The following is an 11,785-nucleotide window of genomic DNA, read 5'->3' as shown; positions in this document are numbered from 1 at the left end:
ATCATCCTGGGTATTGCGCCTTCTACGCCGGGTTGTCTACAAACTTATAAGGATGATCACAAACTTTGCAGAGTTTGTCGGGTTCGAGCTCGCACTTCGACACTTGACGCACCTATTTGCCACCAGCTTTTATTGAGGGATGATGATGAATCTTCGCCACCGAGGAGGTAAATACTTGGTGGTGAAGATGGACGACAAGACTAACCGCCAATTTTTGCCCAACGTTTTCTTTGTTAAAACTGAGGATGTGGTGGCCAACACCGATAGTTTACCTGAGGCTTGGAATTGTACTCGTAAGTACATGCCTTTTTGTTTGTAGGTATCCAATTTTTCCTTCGTGTTTGGTCGTGGTTCTAATCTTATGTCCCTTCTTGTGCAGCTATGTGTTCGCCTCCTCCTTCCTCACACTGTGGGGATACGCGAGTGGTTGGGCTTCTTCAAAAGGTTTGTCCCCCATCTCCCTTCGACTAGTAAGTTGTTCTCGTCTCTGGCTTCTTAGTTATTTCTCTTTTCTGGTTTACTTTGGGTGACTTTCTTTTCCCTTTGTACTTCCCTTAATTTCAGCTAGGGGGTCCTCGAGGAGGTTGAGAGCTCTCACACCTGCATTTCGAAAGTGGAAAAATGTTGAGGCCTCGACTTCTACCCCTTCCTCGACTATGTCCACCTCGGCTCGTGTCCCGGTTTCTTCTTCGGTCACGGTTGCCTCTACTCGGGCCCCTACTGGTGCGTCTTGTCCAGATCCTTCCTCCACCGTGGGCACCTCGTCCCCATTACCATACCGCCTTGTAGATGAAGATGAGGAGGAGCTTGTACCTGGTGAGGAATATTTGATGCCTCGTAAGAGGTGGTCTATAGATACTGGTGATGGGAAAGCCCGAGCCGTTAACTTAATGGAGGGTGACTTTACACTGCGCGAGATGACGACCATTGTCATCGAAGATGATGTCGAGCCGGTGTCTGAGATTCCGAGGTCGGCGGAGGCCGATGGGGGTACGTCTCTTCATTCATGCAATGACGGAGGTCGAAGGGCCGGCCACTAGAGATTTCGACACTTCGCGGCAAGAGGAGTCGTCGACTTCGCGCCAGTTGATGATACTTCTTTGTCGGCCGATGGGATAGGCAAAGGAGTTGCTGAAGAAGGTTATGAGACGGGTTTAGACGTTGATGTGGGTGACCTGAAGATGATGGGGGAAGGGTTTACCCAGCTTGAGGTAAGGCTGGAGGGGTCTTCGAGGACCATTGTGATCCATATGGATCATGATTTGCTGAAGAATACGAAGAACGTAGTTCCTGCCCTCGGCCCTCTTTGCTCCGAAATAGAGGGTGAGACCCTCAAGGAATTGGGCGATGTCACCTTGTCGAGGAGCATAGCCGGTCTTGCTCTTAGGGTGAGTATTTAGTATTTTATCCTTCTCCTTTTCGCCTTTGTTAGCAGGGGTATTTTCATTTATGCCTTCCTTCTTTTTCTTTTTGAGATTGTGATTTTGGAGATTGAAAGTGCCCGGAGGGAGGAGAAGCATAGGGAAATATTTGGGAGGTTGAAAAATAAATATTTTGAGTACCGAGGCAAGTACCGGGATTTTCGCAGGCGGTTTGGTGAGGGCGGCAATTTGCAGGCCCTCCGTGATGAATTGAAGGAGAAGGATGACGAGTTGGTGAGAGTCATCGAGAAGTGTAGCATCCTTGAGGGGACGTTGAAGAGTAGGGAAAAGGAGCTTGAGGTCAGCAGAGCCGTGGAGGCCCAGTGCGGCGACCTTCAAGCATAAGTGGTCGAGCTGCGCAGGCAATTGGAGGAATGCCGCCTTCAGATGGAGATCATTAATGGTGAAGTCACAGAGAAAGTAGAAGAGTTGGAGAAGGCGGAGGCGGCGCGGTCAGAGGCTCTAAATAAGGCAGAGTCCCTTGAGGTGGTGATTCGAACTCTCCGTTCTGAGCGGGAGAATGACCTAACGACGTCTAGGCTCAAAGAAGAACGGCTTGATGAAAGGATCGGGGAGTTGGAAATAGAGGCCTATGTTCTTCATGATCGAGTGGTTGTTTTGGAGGCCAAGAAGGCCCAACTTCTGGCACAGCCGTCCTCCTCCCATACTTCGGATTTTCCCAATGTCCCTCGGGAGGAGTGGATTCACGCCGAGGCCCAGTTAGATATCCTTCGAGATTTGAATGTGGTGAGGTCCGTTTCTGATGAAGCCCTTGAAGGTGTTCGTGTGAAGGCCTGCGAAGCTCGACTTGCTTTTGGTATGATCTTGCTACGCCTGAGGCCGGTGAAGGTGTAGATTGACTTGAGGAGGCCACTTGGTACGATACCGCATATCCGGAGGGCGAAGGCGACGATAGCGAGGGGATCAAGATTGAGAGGGCACCAGTGGCCAAGTTGGTGAAGGAGGAGGAGATCATGATGGTGGTGATCAATAGTTTTTTCTTCTTCTCTTTTTTGTAAACTTTTGTGTATTTTTGGCGGCGTCTTCATGAGCCTTTGTAAAAATATTTTAAGTATGAAATGCCAAATTTGTTCTCTGCATCTGTTTCTTTTCCTGTGGTTTGTTTTCTGTACTTATGTGTTTTTTCTTGTGTTGTTTATGCATTGGAACATGGCCGAGGTCGTCAACTTATTTGGTTGTGACCTTTCGTTAGATTGCAGCCGAGGGCCGATAGGTGTTTGTTCGGACGAGGTCAATCATAACTTTTCATTTAAGTTGTGGTCGAGGACCGGTAGGTGTTAGTTCAAGCGAGGTCAAACGTAACCTGAAGTTAATTACGGCCGAGGGTCGGTAGGTATTAGTTCAGAAAAGTCGAACATAACTTGGATTTATGGCCGAGGGCCGATAGGTATTAGTTTGAACAAAGTCAAGCATAACCTGTATTTAATTATGGCCGAGGGCCGGCAGGTGTTAGTTTGAAAAAGGTCGAACATAAACTGAATTTAATTATGGCCGAAGGCCGTTAGGTGTTAGTTTGAACAAGGTCGAACATAAATTGTATTTTGTTATGGCCGAGGGACGATACGTGTTAGTTCGAACAAGGTCGAACAAAACCTGAATTGCTGAGGTGTTAGTTCGAACAAGGTCGAACATAACCTGGATTTAATTATGGCTGAGAGCCGTTAGGTGTTAGTTCGAACAAGGTCGAACATAACCTATATTTTGTTATGGCCGATGGATGATAGGTGTTAGTTTGAACAAGGTCGAACATAACATGAATTTGAGAAAAAATGTGCTGGTAAGTATAAAGTTTATTGCCCTGACATTATTGCATTTGTTACATACTTGAAGAAATTTACAGATTTCTGGGTATTGGCTGGCGTTCCAGTCCTAGTCCCGGTCTATTTAGTCCCTTCATTGGTCGATCTGGAGAATAGTGAGAGGTTGAGCAATGAAATAGTAACCAGGGCCTTGCCTTCGCGTACTTTGACTTGGAGTGTTCCCCTCGTCGCCTCGTTAAAAACCTCCTTGAGAAAACCCAACTGGGATAAAACCCAAGTGAGGAAAAACGAGTACGATTTGGGGGACACTTCTTCTTTTAGAAGTTGAAGTATTTGAGGTGGTTGATATTCTAGTTGTTTGGTAGTAGCTTTCCTTCTATTGTTTATAGTTGAAATGATCCTTTATTTGCTTTTGCTGTGATTTTGTACGGATTGTCCCAATTTGTTCCTAGCTTACCTTCCCTGGGATCTTTGCTCGCTTAAGTTTCAGTTTTCAGTACGTAGTCCCCGACTTTGAGCGGCCTGGCCTTTGCTTTCTTGTTATAATAGCGTTCTGCTTGCTGTTTTTGGGCGATCATTCTTATATAAGCCGTATCTCTTCGTCGAGTTCTTACCTTTTGCCCCCGTCATTGCTTGTGCCGCTCTCATGGGAGTACCGTAGACAGGCACTCCGACCTCGACTGGTATTACCGCCTCGGTCCTGTATACCAAAGAGTTGGGTGTCTCTCCTGTGCTCATTTTCGGAGTTGTTCGATAGGCCCACAATACTTCTGGTTGTACTTCCGGCCACAGTCCCTTGGCATCCTCAAGCTTCTTCTTCATGATATTTAGTATCAATTTGTTGGAGGACTCTGCTTGCCTGTTGCCCACGGGGTGGTACGGGGTTAAGATTATTCTTTTGATATGCTATTTCTAGAAAAATTAGGCGGTTTTATTTCCCGTGAATTGGGGTTCGTTGTCGCAGCTGATTTCTTTGGGAAGGTCGAACCGGCATATGATATTTCTCCATATAAAAGCAATTACTTCATGTTCCTGTATTTGGGCGAATGCTCCTGCTTCCACCTACTTAGAGAAATAGTCAGTTAAAACCAAAAGGAATCGTATGTTACCTCGTCCTACCGGGAGGGGGCCCACGATGTCCATTCCCCATTTGATGAATGGTCAAGGTGAGGTGACCGAGTGGAGGTATTCGCCCGGTTGGTGAATCACTGGGGCGTACTTCTGGCATTGCTCGCGCATCTTTATACGAAGTATGTAGCCTCTTTTTTAACGGTGGGCCAGTAATATGCCCCTCGTATAAGGCATCTGACCAGTGCTCGGTTGCCGGAATGAGCTCCGCAATGGCCTTCGTGGATTTCTTCAAGGACGCGCCGAATTTGGTTTGGGCCCAGGCACTTCGCTAAAGGGTCGCCGTAAGTTCTTTTATACATGTCATTGTAGAGGATGATGTATCTGGCTTCTTGCATCATCAGTTTCCTGGCCTCTTTTTTATCACCTGGGTGTGTGACATCCCGCAAGTATGCGATAATATGATTGCGCCAATCCCAAGTTAAGTTAATGGTTCTTACCTCGATTTGGTCTAGCGATAAGTGGAGGAGATGGATCACGTTTTTGTCTCATATTATGATGATTTTGGAGGTTACGGCTAGTTTAGCGAGGCCATCTCTCTCGGCGTTCTGTGCTCGTGGAATTTGGCCGAGCTGACATTCGTTGAACTCAGGCAGCAGCTTGTAGATTTTGATCTGGTATTTTTGCAATCTTTGGTCCTTGATTTAGAAAGTCCCTGTGACTTGGTTGACTACGAGCTAGGAATCACAGCGTAGTTTTAACTATTTTGCCCCATACTTGAGCGCTAGTCTCAAACCTGCAATGACGGCCTCATACTCGGCCTCGTTGTTAGTCATATCCGGGCACCTTATGGACTGGCGAATTACTTCGCATGTTGGGACTTCGAGTACGAGTCCTAGTCCGGACCCCGACGCGTTGGATGCACCATCGGTGTATAGGACCCAGAGGTCTTGTGTTTGGGGAAAAGTTAGGACGGCTTCCCTTTCGACTTCGGGCATTATTTTTGCGTTGAAGTCGACGACGAAGTCAGCGAGCACTTGTGACTTTATCGTCGTTCGCGGCTGGTACGTGATATCGTGCTCGCTTAGCTCGATGGTCAATTTGGAAAGCCTTCCCGATAGCTCAGCTTTACGTAAGATGCTTCTTAGGGCAAAAGTTATGATGATCGAGATGGGGTGACATTGGAAATACGGTCTAAGCTTCTATGAAGCTAGGAGTCTACGACTAAGGCCAAAGCTAATTTCTCGAGGTATTGGTACCTCGTCTCGGTATCGACTAATGTTTTGCTAATGTAATAAATGGTAGATTAAGTACCTTTGTTTTTTCAAATTAGTACTGCGCTTACGACTACCTCGGATACAGCTAGATAAACGAGGAGATATTTCCCCGGCTCTGGTTTTGAAAGCAAGGGCGGCAACGACATGTAGGACTTTAGTTCCCTTAGATCCTGGACGCACTCCGAAGTCTATTGGAGGTCGTTATCCTTCTTAAGTATGCCAAAGAATCTATGGCACCTATCCGACGACCGCGAGATGAACCTTGATAGGGCGGCGATACAACCAGTCAACCTTTGGACCTGTTTTTTGGTGATCAAGAGTTCGGGTATCCCCTCGATGGGTTTTATTTGGTCAGGGTTTACCTCGATCCCTCGCTGTGATACCAGAAAACCTAGGAACTTTCCTGAGGCTATGCCTAATGCACACTTCTCCGGGTTTAGTTTCATTCCGTACCGTCTGAGTATGTCGAAAGTTTCTTTTAGATGGTCGATGAGATCTTCTCCCCTTTTGGACTTGACCAGCATGTCGTCTATATATACTTCCATTGTTTTACCAAGCCGATCCTTGAACATCTTTGTCACCAATCTTTTATAAGTCGCCCTCGTATTCTTTAGTCTGAAGGGCATGACCTTGTAGCAGTACGTTCCTTGGTGGGTGATGAATATGGTTTTTTCCTGATCTTCCTCTTCCTTAAGGATCTGATTATAGCCTGAGTAAGCATCCAAGAAGCTTAGCAGGTCATGTCCGACCGTTGCGTCAATGAGTTGGTCGATGTGAGGCAGCGAAAACGAGTCCTTTGGGCATGCTTTGTTCAAGTCTGTGAAGTCAACACACACCCGCCATTTCCCATTCTTTTTTTTAACTATTACTACGTTGACGACCCACTTGGGTACTTTGACTCCCTGATGGAACCATTTTCTAACAGTTTTTCCACCTCCCTCGCGCACTGCATCATTGATAGCAGAGTTGAATTTACGCCTGATTTGCCTCACCGGGGGGTGGAAGGGGTCGACGTTTAATTTATGCGTGGTGATTTCCTTCGGGATGCCTGGCATATCCGCATGGCTAAAGCAAACAAATTCGCGTTAGCTTTTAAGAATTGACTGAATTTACCTAGTACCTGAAGTTTGCAACCGATATAGGCCATTTTGCTATGGTCGTTGGGATCTAATTGAATGGGGTCGAGGTCTTCTATGGTCGATCCTGCGGCTTCGACTATGTCGGGATCCCCGATCTCATCATGCCTCGACCTTGACCCTACTGATTACTATGCCTCTTTTTCTTTGTCCTTCCTTTGTTGGGTGGCCGTGCTATCTAAAGCAATGCGGTAGCATTCCCGGGACGTAGGTTGCTCTCCTCATATGCTGAATATTCCCCATTGAGTTGGGAATTTGACGACTTGGTATAAGCTGGAGGGGACGACCTTCATGAGGTGTATCCATGGTCATCCCATTATGGCATTGTACGCGGTGTCTTGATCCATGATGTGGAGTGTTGTTTCCAGAGTCACGCCGCCGGCCAAAATGGGGAGTGTAATTTCCCCGAAAGTCCGTTCAACTGCATTATTAAAACCAGTTAGCGTGATACAGTGCGGTACTATCTTATCCTCGAGATTCATTTGGGTAAGTACTCGGGGATGAATAATGAACGCGCCTCTCCCGTCATCTGTCATAATTCATTTAACATCAGTATCTAAAATTAGCATAGTAATAATGAGGGCGTCATTGTGAGGAAAAGCCAAACCGTCGGCGTCCGACTTGTCAAGATGATACTTTCTTCAAGTTCGTCGTATCGTTCGCGGGTGATAGATCGCTTGAGTTTGTGGGTAGTGGTGAACTTTATGCTATTGATAGAGGCGTCGTCGCCATCGCCGATGATCATGCTGATGGTATGAGCTGGTGAGGGTGCTTAGGCTGCCCTTGCTGCTCGCGTCCTCTGGCGAAATTTGTTCTCCCCCTATCGCTTAGCAGCTCTTTAAGGTGTTCTTATCATAACATGTTCAGGACTTCCTGCCTCAAGGCGATGCAATCTTCAATCTTGTGCCCTAGTTCCTGGTGGAACTCACAGATGGCATCTTATTTTCTGGTGTTAGGGTCCGATCTCATCTTTTGCGGCTACTTCACTTTTGGCCCGAGCTTCTCCAGGGCGTAGACTATCTCTGTAGGTGACACGCAAAAATTGTGAGCAGATAATAGGGGTCATAGCTCTGTCATTTCGAGGAGTTCCCGTCCTTGGTCTGGATGGACCTTCTTCGTAGTGGGGGGAGGGGGCAGCGACCGTTCTGATATATGGTTGATGTCGTTTCACGGTGGGTTGGCCCGTTGAGGTCATCTTTATCTGTACGGACCTTAGCACAATAAGCATTGTCGATTTCGTCTTAACTGGTTGGGGGATACTTCATCAACCGACTCAACAGTTTCCTTATTGCTCTTAAACCATCCCTACTCAGCCTATTCTGGAAAGCTGCGACCGCCATCCCTTCGGACACGTTTGGCAAAGTCATCCTTACTCGGTTGAACCGGGCGAGGAAGTCCCTCAGCCCTTCTCAGAGATTGTTTAATAGCAAATATGTCGTTCACTCTCGCCTCGGCCTTCTTGGCTCTGGCATGGGCCGTTACGAAGTTGTCGGCCATTTCTTCAAAGGTTTCTATGGAGCATGTTGGTAGTTGTGAATACCAGGTTAATGCCCCTCATGTGAGGGTTTCGCCGAACTTCTTCAGCAAGATGGAAGACACGTGTTCTTTGGCGAGGTCATTGCCTTTCACGGCGGTGGCGTAATAAATCACATGATCTTCAGGGTCGGTTGTGCCGTCATATATCCTGAGGTAGGGTGGCATTTTAAAGGTTTTTGGTAAGGCATGTGGTGCTGCATCATTACTGTAGGGCTGCTCGGCGAACCGGTTGGCATCCCTCTTTGGCAACATCTTAGGAATGCCTAGTATCTTATCGACCCTTTCCTCGTGTTCTTTCATTTGATCCCGGAGCGCCTTATTTTCATTTTTCATTTCTCCCATCCTTTTTAGAATGGCTGCTAGGGCGTTGTCACCTACACTATCAACGATATTAAGAGTAATACCTGTCGTTGGAGGAAAGAGCTGGTTGCATTGTTCGTCTGCTTGTTGTATCGTGCAAGTCCTTGCATTTTCTGCAGTCGTGTCCCGAGCGGGCTTGTTGAGGACGCTAGTTAGCGTGTCAGTTAACCACGCTTCGAGGAGTTTTTTTACAGCTGGGGGTGTTTATTCTTCCACAGACGTGAGGCTCCCTTACCACGAGATTTTGTTATGCTGCAGTGAAGGGGTGATGACCCATCTCATCTAGGGGAAGCACTGGGCGTCACGCCCTCGTCTGTTATTTCACAGCTTTTGTTGATGACGTTCATGAGGTTGGTTGGGAGGTTACTTGTTATTCTTGTCCTTTATTCTCGGTTACCTGCCATATTGGGATTCCTATACACAAAAAATGGAGATCTTTTTTTTTTTTTTTACGTTAGTGACCCGTGTTAGTTGTAGATCTAGAATAAACTAAAAGTTTAACTAAGAAATCCTCACAGACAGCGCACAAATTATTTGACCAAAAATATGACTCTTGGTTCAAATAATTAAATTTATGTATTTATGTGTTAAACTTAGTTAATAATAATATTTCTAGATGTAGCTTCCGAGGGTGCGATGAACGTCAGATAGATTTGGTCAAATAATGATAACAATATGCAATAACTATTCCAAAAAGCATGAGCAATAATGTAGCATTTAATAGCAATGAATAACAATAAATGACATTTAAGTAAATAGGAGGAATGATTTACCCAATAAAGGATGAACTAGATGGATGTTCCTCCTGACAATGATGAGTGACAGGCAAATCCTGAATGTTCAAGTTATTCTCGGATCTGATGGAAAAGTATGGAATAATATAGACAAAAATCTTAGTGAAAATGTGGTGTTCGTATCTTAGTAAGAGAGAGGGAGAATCTTCTTGTCAAAGTGTGTTCTTACAAATGAATATCACATGCCCTTATCATTGTCTCTTTTTTCTATTTATATGGAACATGCTTCTAAGAAACCCTAAAAGACCAAGTACAGAGAATATCCAATAGAATATTCTCTCTAATATCCTATCTTGAAAACTAGTCGTTACAGCTCTGCCGAACGTATTCGACCTCGATCTCGTCTCTTGTTGATGCATTGACTACGGTCCTTGTTGGCTCTTCGACCACGGACTTCGCTGCTTCTTTGAGCCATTTCGACGAACGACGACTTGGGAACTCTCTTCTTAGTATTATTTTGGCGAGAATATTCTAACGCTAGATTTTGACCCATACAATAATACGAGTGATTCGGCAGATTTGGATGTCAACATAGAGAAGGGCATTGTTTGAAAAGGCAGCAAATTTGGATCGTCCAAAATAAAAAGGGAAAAATATAATATCACAAAGTCACATGAACCCTCGGCATCAAATGGTATGAAATAATTGCTCTTTGATATTTCAGAGTTAGAAAAATCTAAAAAGGTAAAGGATGGGAGGGCAGTATTCCTTTTAGAATTATTAATTACCAAAATCGGATCATCATGATGTTATGATTAAACATCTATTTTTGTTTCATTCTTTTTTTGAGATTAAATCTTAAAGGACACTCAAGACCGAAAATTAATCTCATCATACACTTAAATCTTTGTTTCGTTCAACCAGAGTAACTCATAATATCTAAATTCTTATTAACATCAACTTGCCAGGCTGTATACTTCTGGGTGCAGAATTCTTCAAAAAATGATGAGTTGAAGCTAAAAAAAATACTACATAAGTATTTGGGGAATATAACTTGTACTGAAGCGAGCAGAAAGATAAATTTAAAACCTTGAGAAGGAAAAGATGTATCTTCTCTGAACCAGTCCAAATGAGGATTCTAAAAGTTAGGTCTGCTCTTATATAGGTTGGTCCATTTCTTGATCAATGTAATGGGGGCTATCTCCCATCCTGTTTTTGGACGGCAAACCATTTGTAGTAATATAAAGTTTTAAATACTAGAAAATGACAAAATAATAATTTATTATGTTTGGGTAAAATCGTCCTTTTAAATATATACTTGAGAATTTACCGTTCTTTGAAATTTGTTAATCATTTTTACTCTACCAAATAGTGTTATTCAGCTAAATTTAACGGAAACTTGATGTGAGTCAGTCTACCAAACTTAAGAGATCTCGGGTCTTTAGTACTTTCTCTCTCTCTCGGCCGGTTTCGTTTCCCCAAATTCATTCAACTCACTCTCACGAAAAGAAGCTCTAATTTTGAAAATAAGAGAAAAAGAAAATGCTCCATCTATCCAGGTTTACTTGTCTAGTATATTAAAAATAGACGTCCATATTTGTTTGTCCAGTTTGAAAAATTAATGTATAATTTATCATTTATACATATTTTATCCTTACCATTTTCTAATATTTTGGATTTGTCGTAATAGTCAAAGTTAGTTTTTCAATAATAATAAATAGGGATGATATAGTAAAATTATCATGTTATTTATTATTTTTTAAGGGGTATGTCAAATTAATAAGTACAAGTAAATTTGGACGAAAGGAGTACAAAAAACCCGAGATGTCTTAGATTTGGACAGCTCACATCATGTTCTTGTTATACCCTCTGTTTATTTTTATTTGTCCACTATATTAAAAAATATATTTTTACTATTACTTTTCCATTTTAGTAAATTAAGAGAAAGATAAAAATAATTATTTTACCATTGTCATTAACCTTCATTCCATAAATCATTTTCCAAAACTTTTTGAAATGTTATCATTATTATGGATAATTTTGTAAAAAAATATATATATACTTTATTTATTATTTCTTGAGAGAAGTGTAAAGTCTATTGTTGACAAGTAAAAGTGAGCGAAGGAAGTATTTACTAATGAAGTAATACTTCGGACCCGTTTGTCCATGCGAATTACTTTTTTTTTTAACCTCAACTTCACAACGTTGTTTGGTTATACATTTTATTTATTTTTTGAAGATGAGTTTCAAAAAAAAATAAAAATGAGTTTTAAATTTGAAAAAGTAATTTGTACCTATTTGTTAAGTAAACAGTATTTTTCTCTCACAAAATTATATAATATTTTTTTCAAATGAAATATATGTTTTAAACATAATTTTAATTTTTTAAAAAAGTATTTTTTTTAACTTTAACTTTAAAAATTATTTTTTAAACCTAATATTTTTGGGGAAAGTTACGTAATATACCAATTT

The sequence above is a fragment of the Nicotiana tomentosiformis genome, chromosome 1 (genome assembly GCF_000390325.3).
Source record: "Nicotiana tomentosiformis chromosome 1, ASM39032v3, whole genome shotgun sequence".
NCBI classification, from domain to species: domain Eukaryota; kingdom Viridiplantae; phylum Streptophyta; class Magnoliopsida; order Solanales; family Solanaceae; genus Nicotiana; species Nicotiana tomentosiformis.
The sequence above is the reverse complement of the archived record's forward strand: the minus strand, read 5'-3'. Positions refer to the sequence as shown.